The following is a 10,628-nucleotide window of genomic DNA, read 5'->3' as shown; positions in this document are numbered from 1 at the left end:
AGGCAAGAATACTGGAATGGGTTGTCATTTCCTCCTCCAGGGGATCTTCCCAACCCAGAAATCGGACCCGTGTGTCTTGGCATCTCTTGCGTTGGTGGGCAGATTCTTTACCACTAGGGCCCAAACTCTTCCTTATCTAGATCCTGCTCTTTAAAACATATTAATACAAAAAAAAAAAAAAAACATATTAATACAAAAGAAATTCACTGAGCTGCAGAGCCATCTGTTTTCCCCCAGACGGTGGCTTTTCAGTTTCCCCAAGTGAGGCCCCCCAGAGAACCCCTGTTCCTCTTTCCATCTTGTCGCTTTGGTTTCACACACCTGCATGCATCACCGTGACCAGATGAGACCAGGAGCTCACTGCAGTCCCAGGGATATAATCTAAGAGGAAGGGAAGATGTGACCTGGCCCCGGTGAATCCAGCCGCCTGTTTAATGTGTGTGGGGTCCTGGGGGGCCCCTCCCCCGCGAGAGTGAGCCGAAGTGCTGAACCATGGCCTTGCCCATAAACAGGGGAGAATTTGCACAGTCAATAGAGCCAGCTGGGAAAATTGATGCTGGCGTAAATAATACACAGCAAATCTAGTCCTTTATGCAGAAATTCATTGCCGGTGGCTCCAAGATGCAATGTAATTACCCCTCTCTTCCTGCCATCTGTACCACAGCGTATGAAATAATCCCCACCCCACCCCCGCCCCGCCCTGGTCTGTTACGGGTGCTGTGACCATCTCTCTGCGAGCTGGAGCCCCGGCTGGGTGGAGGGGAAGACAGCAGGGGAGGAGAAATCAAAGGCAGAACATGATCAGGATTGTTTACTGACCACATGTTTTTAAAGGAAGGTAGCCTTTCTCGGTTTGAGAGCCTGTTGTGTAGTTAATTAGTTGTGTCTTGGCTGCAGGAAAGGGGGTCAGAGTTAGAGGCAGAAGATATAACATTTACAGATGATGAGCACAGGAGGGATAAAAGGAAGATGTCTGGAGGATTGGGAGCAAGTGGCAACCCAGCCCCCGAGGGTATCTGCCTGAGTGAGGACAGGCTTGGTGAGCCAAGACTGGAGGAACCCTGGCGCTGGTGCTTCCACAGGCTCTCGGGAGAAATGAACCTGCAGCCTCCTTACTAGGAGCAGTGGGTACATAATGGTAGCCTTGTGCATGCATGCTGAGTCGCCTCAGTCGTGTCCGATTGTTTGCAACCCCGTGAACTGTAGCCCACCAGGCTCCTCTGTCCATGGGATTCTCAAGGCAAGAATACTAGAGTGGGTTGCCATTTCCAAAGGGATCTTCCTGACCCCAGGACTGAACTCCTGTCTCTTACATCTCCTGCATTAGCAAGCAGATTCTTTATGACTAGTGCCACCTGGGAAGCTAGTTGCAACCACAGTAGGAAACAAAATGTTAAGCTGGGGATGGCACATCCCTGTCACTTGTACCATTTGGGAATCTTGAACCCACACAGGCATCAGCGATAATTTGGGGTTGACATATAAACACGATTGATACTGTGTATAAAATAGATAACTAATGAGAACTTCCTGTATAGTAGAGGGAACTCTACTTGATTCTCTGTGGTGACCTCAATGGGAAGGAAATCCCAATCCCAAGGAAAGCATTCTCTCTTGCTGAGCTCAGAGGCCTTTGCAATTTTAGTTTTTCTCCACGTGACACTCCAGGCAGCCGCCACCAGTCAGTTGAAATTGATGTTCAAGGCGGAGCCTGGTTGCCATCTCTGCCCTGGGCACATCTACCATATTTCCTTTATGTGGTGTCAGGTGCTTCGTCCCTGCCTCAGTACCCCAGAATTGTAGATTTGAGAGGCCTGTAAAGATCACATGCCCTGGGATTTCCCTGGTGGTGTGGTGGTTGAGAATCAGTCTTCCAATGGAAGGGACGCAGGTTCGATCCCTGGTCGAGGAACTAAGATCCCACATTGTGCAGGGCACTGAAGCCTCTTCCACAACAAAGATCCACATGCTGCATCTAAGACACGAGGCAGCCAAATAAATAAAGACCATATGCCCCATCTTGTCATTTAGCCGAGAAGGAAAGTGAGGTCCAAGAGCAGAAATGACAGTCCCAGTGGCAGAACAGGGGCTGGAACCTAGGACTCTCAATTCCTCAGCCAGGATTCTGTATCCACGTTGCCTTTAGTTTTCAATTGGTACAGCTCTGCCCTTGGTGGGGACTTTTTCCAGCCACACAGCCTCACCCAGGCAGCCTCTCTGGCCACGAGGAGGAGCACCGTTCACTGTTGCTCCAGACTACCCTGTGACATTCCTACAGGACTGCCCCTCACAACGAGCCCTGGGTCTTAGTCGTGGCATGTGGGATCTAGTTCCCTGACCAGGGATCAAACCCAGGCCCCCTGCATTGGGAGAGCAGCGTCGTAACCACGGGACCACCAGGGAAGTCCTGTCCACTTCTTATTCAGTGCATCTCGGACCTGAACAAGTGCACTTCACCTGGGGACAAACTTGACTCCTTGAGTAGCCTTTGAATCCTAGCTCTTCCCTGCTTCCCTAGTTTCTGGGTGTAAGAGTCTCAACATAAGCTGGGGGTTTGCAGGAAGACAATAGGTATATGCTGAAAAGGATACAAAGTCAAGGAACAAGATTTCCATCTCATCTAACTTGGTCTTAGCTCTGACACTGTATGCCATTGGATCAATCTGCCTCTTTAAGCCTTAGTTTCATCCACTGGGGAAAGGGGGAAGATAATACCTATTGCATAGAATGGCTTTAGGGTCATATAGCTTATGTAAAATGCCAGATACTTCCCCAGGCATATCATAGGCCCTCACTTTCCTATTGCTTGAAAGGCTGGGGATACCTGGGAAGGACTGGAGACTGCTTCTGTCTACGAGGCCGGCTTTGTGGTCGTGTGACCAATGCGGCTGCACAGAGCCCTGAGCTTAGTTTAAAGCTCTGCTGTCCATCAACAGGAATGGCTAGAGAAGACGTGGTACACAGACACAAGGGAATAGTATTCTGCCATAAAAAGGAACAAAGTTGGACCATTTGCAGAGACATGGATGGACCTAGAGACTGTCATATGGAGTGAAGTAAATCAGAAAGAGAAAAATATTGTATATTAACACGTTTAGAATCTAGAAAAATGGTATAGGTGATATTTGCCAAGCAGAGACAGATGTATGGATATCGAAGAGGGAACAAGGGGGTGGGAAGAATTGGGAGATTGGGGTTGACATATAAACACGATTGATACTGTGTATAAAATAGATAACTAATGAGAACCTCCTGTATAGCAGAGGGAACTCTACTTGATTCTCTGTGGTGACCTCAGTGGGAAGGAAATCCCAAAAGGAGAGAATATATGTATATGTATGGCTCTTCACTTTGCTATGCAGTAGAAACTATCAGTAGAAACACATTGTAAAGTAGCTATGCATGCGTGCTGAGTGGCTTCAGTTGTGTCCGACTCTTTGTGGCCCCGTGGACTGTAGCCCTCCAGGCTCCTCTGTCCATGGGATTCTCCAGGCAAGAATCCTGGAGTGGGTTGCCATGCCCTGCTCCAGGGAAAGCAACTCTACTCCAATAAAAATTAATTAAAAAATGCTTTTCTGTTGCCGTTCAGAAATTCTTATTACTATTTGAACAAGGGTCCCACATTTGCACTGTCCCCTGAAAACTCTCATTTATTTAATTTTTGGCTGCATTGGGTCTTCGTTGCTGCATACGGGTGTTCTTCAGTCGCCACGAGCAGGCACTAGTATCTAGTTGTGGTGTGCAGGTTTCTCACTGTGGTGGCCTCTCTCGTGGCGCGTGGGCTCTAGAGGGTGGGCTTAGTAGTTGTAGCACACGGGTTTGGTTGCCCCGTGGTATGTGGGATCTTCCCGGACTAGGGATCAAACCCATGTCCCCTGCGTTGGCAGGTGGATTTTTAACCACTGGACAGCCCGGGAAGTCCTGAGTCGAACCCTTGTATCAGCCCTTCGTTTTGGCAAACACCCTACTGTTGATTTCTTAGGGAGTAATTCAGTCAGAGGATAATTTCCAGTAGAAAAATTGGAGTTAGCATCCTGTGTCTATTGGCCACTTTAGTGTTCCATTCTGGGATAACCTACACCACCTCTCTCAGAAAGCAATACTTTGTATTTTACAAAACTTATTGGTCCAGAGAATTTAAGAGGGGGCTGATGAAATGGAGTGATAATTTGGGATTTTGGTAGGTTAGTCACTAAGTTGTGTCTGACTCCTGTGATCCCATGGACTACAGCCCACCAGGCTCCTCTGTCCATGGGATTGTCCAGGCAAGAATCCTGGAGTGGGCTGCCATTTCCTTCTCCATTGGGATTTTGGAGTCAGGAGAAAATTTAGGCTCAAAACCCTGTTGGACTTTTCCTGGCTAAATGACCTGGACAAGGTAATGTCTCTGGCTTATTGGTAAAATATATGTTGCAGAGGAATTACATTTTCCTCATTGGTAAAATAAATGTCTCAGGGAAATGAAACATAATTTATGTAAAGTGCTTGCTGCAGAGTCTGGCACATAGTAGGTGCTCAATCACCATTAATTCTTCCAGTTCTTGCCAAACATAACAAAAATCAGGACTCTAGGACTTACAAGCCACTCTGCTACTAATACAAGAAATAATAAGATTTATTTTTTCACTGCCGTTTGGGGAAAGGTACGTGCTTCATAAATATGTATCGAAAAGTACTTAGCAAATGAGTAGAAATAATAAAAATACGTCAAAGTAAACAGCTCCTATAAATATGTCACTTGGTAGACAAATTAGTGTTTTATTACTACTAAATACTATTGCTTGCTGAAAAGGATTTCAGATTACTTGCACAACGGGTACATTATGGAGTGCCTCTGCGGAAGGGCACGATAAAGATGAAAAATAATGATGGTGATAATATGAAAGGTGGAGAAAGGAGGTGTGTGGGTAAATGCAGCTCTGAGCTCCTCCTTGCTTTAGTGACACGCATATTAGTTAGCAGCATTTCAATGATTTAGCTGTAATATGGACCAGAGGGCCCAGAAAAAATGATTTCCACAGGATGTCATGAATTCTGACTCCAATTATCAGGCCCATCAGCAGCTAAGTGCACTCCCTTTCGGGACTGTGCACTTAAGCTTAAAAACTAAGCTCACAAAAAGACATTTCTGGGTCTCACCCCATCCTTGTTCTGGACCTATTACCTTTCTATGATAACATCATCAAGAGAAGGAGAGTTTGGGTGGGGAATAGATGTGCCTTAATCACGGGTCACAAAGCCCTTTCAGAAATAAGAGAGGGTGGCATCTAAAGAGGGAGTCAGAGTAGGGAAAAGAGGAGACAATAAATACCTTTGTGGGGGAAGATAAACCCCTGGGGAGAGGCAGAGGGACAAAGACAGTGCGTCAAGGAAAGTTACTGAAATAACCAGAGAGGAAAGGGATGGGCACAGTTAATTCAGGTGCTGGAGGCCGCTAGCAGGCCAGTCTTTCCATGTGTTCCTGGTGGTGGAAAGACCTGGTTTCAGATTCCAGTTTGGCCTTTTCCTAACTGTGTGGTTTGGGTAAATTTCTTAATAGGCAGATCTTCCTCCATGGTGATCCAGTGATTAAGACTCCTCACTCCCAACGCAGGGAATTGGGGTTCAATGCTTGGTCAAGGAACTAGATCCCACATGCTGCGCAATTAAGAACTTATATGCCACAACTAAGACCTGTCATAGCCAAATAAATATAAAAAAAAAAAAATGGGAATAATACTACTCAGTTTGCTGGGTTGTGAAGACTGGAAATAATACTTGTAAAGTGACAGAGTCTGCCTGTATAAATGATATTATTTTTACTTCACTTTTCCTTGTGATATTCCTTATGTTAAAATACAAATTGTTCAGGACAACTCTGAGAGGTCTCCATAGGAACCTAAGGCATAAGAAAATTAGTTCACCCTGGCTAACAATTCCCCATGCAACTCTAATGCTTTGTGTTAATAGTTTACTGTGTGCATGCTCAACGGCTCGGTTGTCCTTTGCGACCCCTTGGACTGTGGCCCACCAGGCTCCTCTGCCCAGGGATTCTCCAGGCAAGAATACTGGAGTGGGCTGCCATTTCCTTCTCCAGGGGATCTTACAGACCCAAGAACGGAACTCGCCAACATGCATTGGCAGGCAAAATTCTTTACCGCCGAGCCACCAGGGAAGCCCCCTTATAGTTTGCTGAGCACTTCTGAATATATGTATTGGCTTATTTAATCCTCATACCAACCTGCCTGACACCAAGGGTACCAATTTCTTCAGGGATGAAGCAAAAAGAGTTCAGAAATGTTAAGTACCTGCTGAAAGCTACACAGCTGATGAAAATGGCTGGGGTGGTCTCTCCCTACAGAGTCATCTTCATTCTACCAGGGCCTCCCTCTGAGCAGTTTCCTCACTTTCTCAAGGTGAAATTAGCTAACACTGCGGCCTTAGACTGGGAAATGCTTGAGAGGGAGATGCCATAGAGTGCATAGGACAAACATGGGTTTTGATGTCCTTCAGATCTGGCTTCTAATACCTCCTAACCATGCGACCTTGAATTAGATAGTGAACCCCGATGGGCCTGGGTTTCTTTCATTATAATTTGGGGGAGCCTTCACCTGCTGATAGCCGTTATGGTGAGGAACAATGGGATATGAAAGTGAGGCAACTTTCAAAATTTTCTTTTGAAACGAGTTCTGAGATGTTACAGCCTTGCTTAGGGTCACCAAGCTGGACCACGGTTTGGACCCTTCAGCTCCCCGCGCAGAGTGCGGTGACCCCGGTCGACTAGGAAGCAGCAGATGCCGGGACAGCGGAGTACCGCCGCCACACACCCGGGCTCAGGCTCGTGGGCGGGGGTCGGCCGCCCGCGGCCCGGGGCTCCGCCAGGGGGCGCGCGCGCGCGGAGGCCGCCCTCCGGTCCGCCGCGCACCTCCCGCCTCTCTATGGTGGCTCGGGCGCGGCAGGAGCGGCGGCGGCGCGCTCCCGGGGGGGCGGGGCCGCGCCGGGGCGGGGCCTGCGCGAGGGGCGGGAGCGACCGGCCCCGGCGGCTGGGGATGGCTGGGGGGGGGGGCGGGGGAGGGCAACTTCCTGGGGCCGCCCGCGAGGATGTGGCGACCGCCCCCCGGCGCCCCTCAGCCCCAGAGACGCCGCCGCGGCGCAGCCCGCAGCGCCCCTGCCTGAGGCGCCCGCGGCCCGGATCCGGCCCCTCCCCTCCCCTCCCCTTCCCCTCCCAGGTGCGGGGCCGGGCAGGCGGCCGCGACAGGTGAGGAGGCAGCGGCGCCCGCGCTGGGGTCCGCGGGGCGCCCGGCCTGGGGCTGGGCTTCTGGGGGAGACCGGAGTGGGAGAGCGCGGCTCGGCCTCAGGGTCTCGCCAGGCTGTGGTCCTGGGTGGGGGGCGGGGGGCGCCTCCTCTGTGCGGGGCGCGGCCTGAGACGCTCGCTGCCCACAGGGGATGGGGGGAAGCCCTCCGTCGCTGAAAAGTCTGCGCATTCACGATAGCCCGCACCTGTCCCATTAAAAAGTGCCCCCTCACGGAAGCACTTCACCTGTGGGAGCACTAACGGGAGCCGTGTGTTATCATATGTCTCCAAACGCCCTTCCCGATCGGCAGGTTCAGTTGGCTTGTGGGGGTGGGGGGGAAAGATGCGGCTTTTGAAGCAGAGGAAACTGAGGCAGGTGCGCGCGGCGGCCTGCGTTCAGCAACTAGCCTGACCCTACTTTCCAGGGCAGGAGCCCCGCGGGCTGCTCGGAAGAAGGTGGAGGCTGGAGTTCGGAGGCTCGATGGAGAAGTTTGGGGATATGCTTCTCCCACCCACGTGCCCCCCCTCCCCACCTAGGGGCCACTGGTGGAAGTTGTCTTCTGTTCCCCTGAGGTCACCTGTATGGGGTCGCCAGTGGCCAAGACGGAGAGGAACGGTGGGGCCTCTGCAGCCGGGTTGCCCATGAGACATTGGACTAGACGTGGGGAAGAGTGCTGGACCCGGGGAGGCACAGCCTCGCAGCCTTCTGTCTGCTCAGAGCTTGATGTCAGGCTGGCTGAAGATAGAAACAACAGTATACTTTTTCCTTTCTGTTGGCCTGTCATTTGTTCTAGGGGAAAAACTGCTTGTGTAATCAAGGAAGAGTGTACCATGCTCCTCCCCGTCCACCCCAGGGAAGAATTACTGTTAGCTCCGACTGAGGGCTTCACCCACAATTGTCACTTTGCCCCCTGGCTAAAGGCCACCAGAACATAAGGAATAAACATCCCCAGGTGTTATGTGGCCTTCTAAGAAAGTAAGTTTCTTGTCCATCCAGTTTTACAGATGGTTTGGAAGGCAGATACTCCCTGTCACCCCCCGTTGGCTACAGCTGTGTGGGGAGCAGTTGTTTTCCCAGTGACAGTTTAAGATAGTGTGGCCAGGGTTGTCCACTTACAGGAACATTTTTCTAGGGATGGAAGCAGGCAGGGGACACAGTGCTGGCCGAGTTTGTGTATGGAATTCTAGGGTTGGGAGCTAGTTCAGGGGATTACAGGTTTGACGACTTCTTTATCCTTTTTTCTTGATTGTGTTTTGCCTCACATTCAAGGAAATAGATGATGGCAAGCATTTCTGAAACTCTATAGCGTATTTCCTAATAATTCCGGACTTCAGAGTACAGGTCATAAATTACAGTTTATTTAGAGGTGTTATTTTCTTAAGTTTGAAAATTGGGTATGACAGTTATAGTTTGATGTGGCAGGCCTAACTGAAATAACTTGATTGTGCATGAAGAAGGTTTCCATTAATCTTGGACACACACACACACACACACAATTTTGATGTCTGTTTAGGAAGATCAGCCCACTAGAAACTTCCATATTGATCAGGAAGACAGCTGTTATCCCGACTGTTTACCTTGGGGTCAGGGATTGTAAATCTTTGAAATCGACTTAATTTAACCCGTTGCTAAGATAACATGCACAAAAAGAGAGCTGTTCACAAAAAGAAATTAATTTGTTTTCAAAACTTTCTCACGATCAAGCCAGTTGATACCACTCTGCTTAGCACTGTCTTAAGATAGCAGTGGAAAATGGATTTTCTGTGACCAACATTTAAAAAGACAAAAAACAGCAATAACAAAGAAAGGGTACAGTTTCTTCCCTGATTACCTGTCCTTTGTGATGTTTAGTACACAAAATGTGTTGTGCCTAGAACTTTCTGAAAACACCCTCGTAAACCTAAGGAGTGTTAAGGAAACTAATTCCACCTCGATTTTTCATTCTTAGAACCTGTAATAAATACTGCTGTTGTTTTAAAAGATTAGAGACTTTTGTATGAAACTTGTACTGGCTATAGTGTTTATGTTTTGAGAGGAAAGATTTAACCTCTGCACCTTAAAATCTCATAACCTCTGCAATACTGAACTGAGTTATAATTTAGAGTTTAATGAGAATGCATAGTTTAAATTGCTGTTGCTGAAGCCGCGAAGTGTGAGCTTCCTTATTATTGTTTGGTAATGGTTACCAGTTATTATTTTTGTTTGGTTACTGATTTGATAGGTGTGACTTGTGTTTCTGTAAGAAAGATTCTGGCAATCTGAAGGACAGTCTTTTTCTATGCAATCACAAATTCCCATTCCTTCAATAGGGAGGTGGTGAGGTCCCTTTCTTGTTTTGTGAGTTTATATTACTTGGAGTTTTAAAACCCTAAAACCTGTTGGACTCTTAATAGAGTAGCCTGTTGTATCCTACATGAAAGCCGTCCTAGATGGATTGGAATCATTGGCCTTACGTGTTGAAAGACTTCAGCTCTCCCAGTTTCCAGGATTTATCTGCTGTGGTTAGGACAGTGGTTTTATCTAATCCTTATGATGCCATTCTTAGCTTAAACCCATTATCCTCCTTTATCTTTGTTAAGACTGTCATGAAGTTTCTCTGCTTTCTCTAGTTCAGGGTGACTGTTCCACGTGTTTGATGCATTTGGGCCCACTAATGTTCAGAATTGGAGCAGTTGGTTAAGAGAATCTACCTGTTTTTAAACATTTTCCTTTTTCAAGGCAAGCATAAAAATCTTGAGTTTCCTCTGGGGAAAATCAGCTCTTTAAAAATCTAAAAGGAAAACAAAAGCTGGTTTTTCCAGCTTTTTACCAGTACGATTGATTATTCTTAACCTTTTCTTTTCTGGTTTTACCAGTACAGTGACTAGTGAATGATGATCCAGAGGCACGGGAAAACCCAAGATCTCCCAAATCATCAAAAGAAGGTCACATTATATTCAGTGTAGCTTTAGCCTTTTGTAACTCAAAAGTGAGTTTTATTACAAGGAGTTCCCAAAGCCAGCCACTCCTTAAAAGATTCGCTACATAGCAATTTTGTCACTGAGGGGTTCTTTAAAAATACCACTGAGGGGTTCTTTAAAAATACCGATTTCCCAGCTCTACCTCCTGAAGTGTTTTTTTGTTTTTGTTTTGCATGGATAAGTATTTTAAAAGCCACTCCGGGCAGCTACTTACAAAACGCTCCCCGAGTGATTCTGATCTGTAACTGGGTTTAGGAACCAGTGTTGCATTGCTTTGAAATTCTTTATAAATTGGTAGTCCCTTTAAAAGCATCATTATGTTATTCAGGATGTTTGATTTGCTAGAATAGTCCATTTCCGAGTCATGACAGATAACAAAGAGCTTTTATAACTT

The 10,628-nt window shown here is 47.6% G+C and overlaps 1 protein-coding gene across 2 annotated transcripts in view; it reads left to right on the top strand.

The window, feature by feature from the left end:
* The first annotated feature begins 7,002 nt into the window (after positions 1-7,002).
* RFFL (ring finger and FYVE like domain containing E3 ubiquitin protein ligase) overlaps positions 7,003-10,628 on the top strand; it is a 75,205-nt gene continuing 71,579 nt past the window's right edge. The window contains exons 1-2 of one of the 2 annotated variants that reach the window (XM_065910986.1): positions 7,003-7,237; positions 7,699-7,846. The gene's annotated coding sequence lies outside the window, so the exon portion shown is untranslated. The remainder of the gene's footprint in view (positions 7,238-7,698; positions 7,847-10,628) is intronic. The other variant, XM_065910982.1, reaches the window with a different exon arrangement.

Source organism: Muntiacus reevesi, chromosome 18, assembly GCF_963930625.1.
Source record: "Muntiacus reevesi chromosome 18, mMunRee1.1, whole genome shotgun sequence".
Lineage (NCBI taxonomy): Eukaryota > Metazoa > Chordata > Mammalia > Artiodactyla > Cervidae > Muntiacus > Muntiacus reevesi.
The sequence above is the reverse complement of the archived record's forward strand: the minus strand, read 5'-3'. Positions and strand labels throughout refer to the sequence as shown.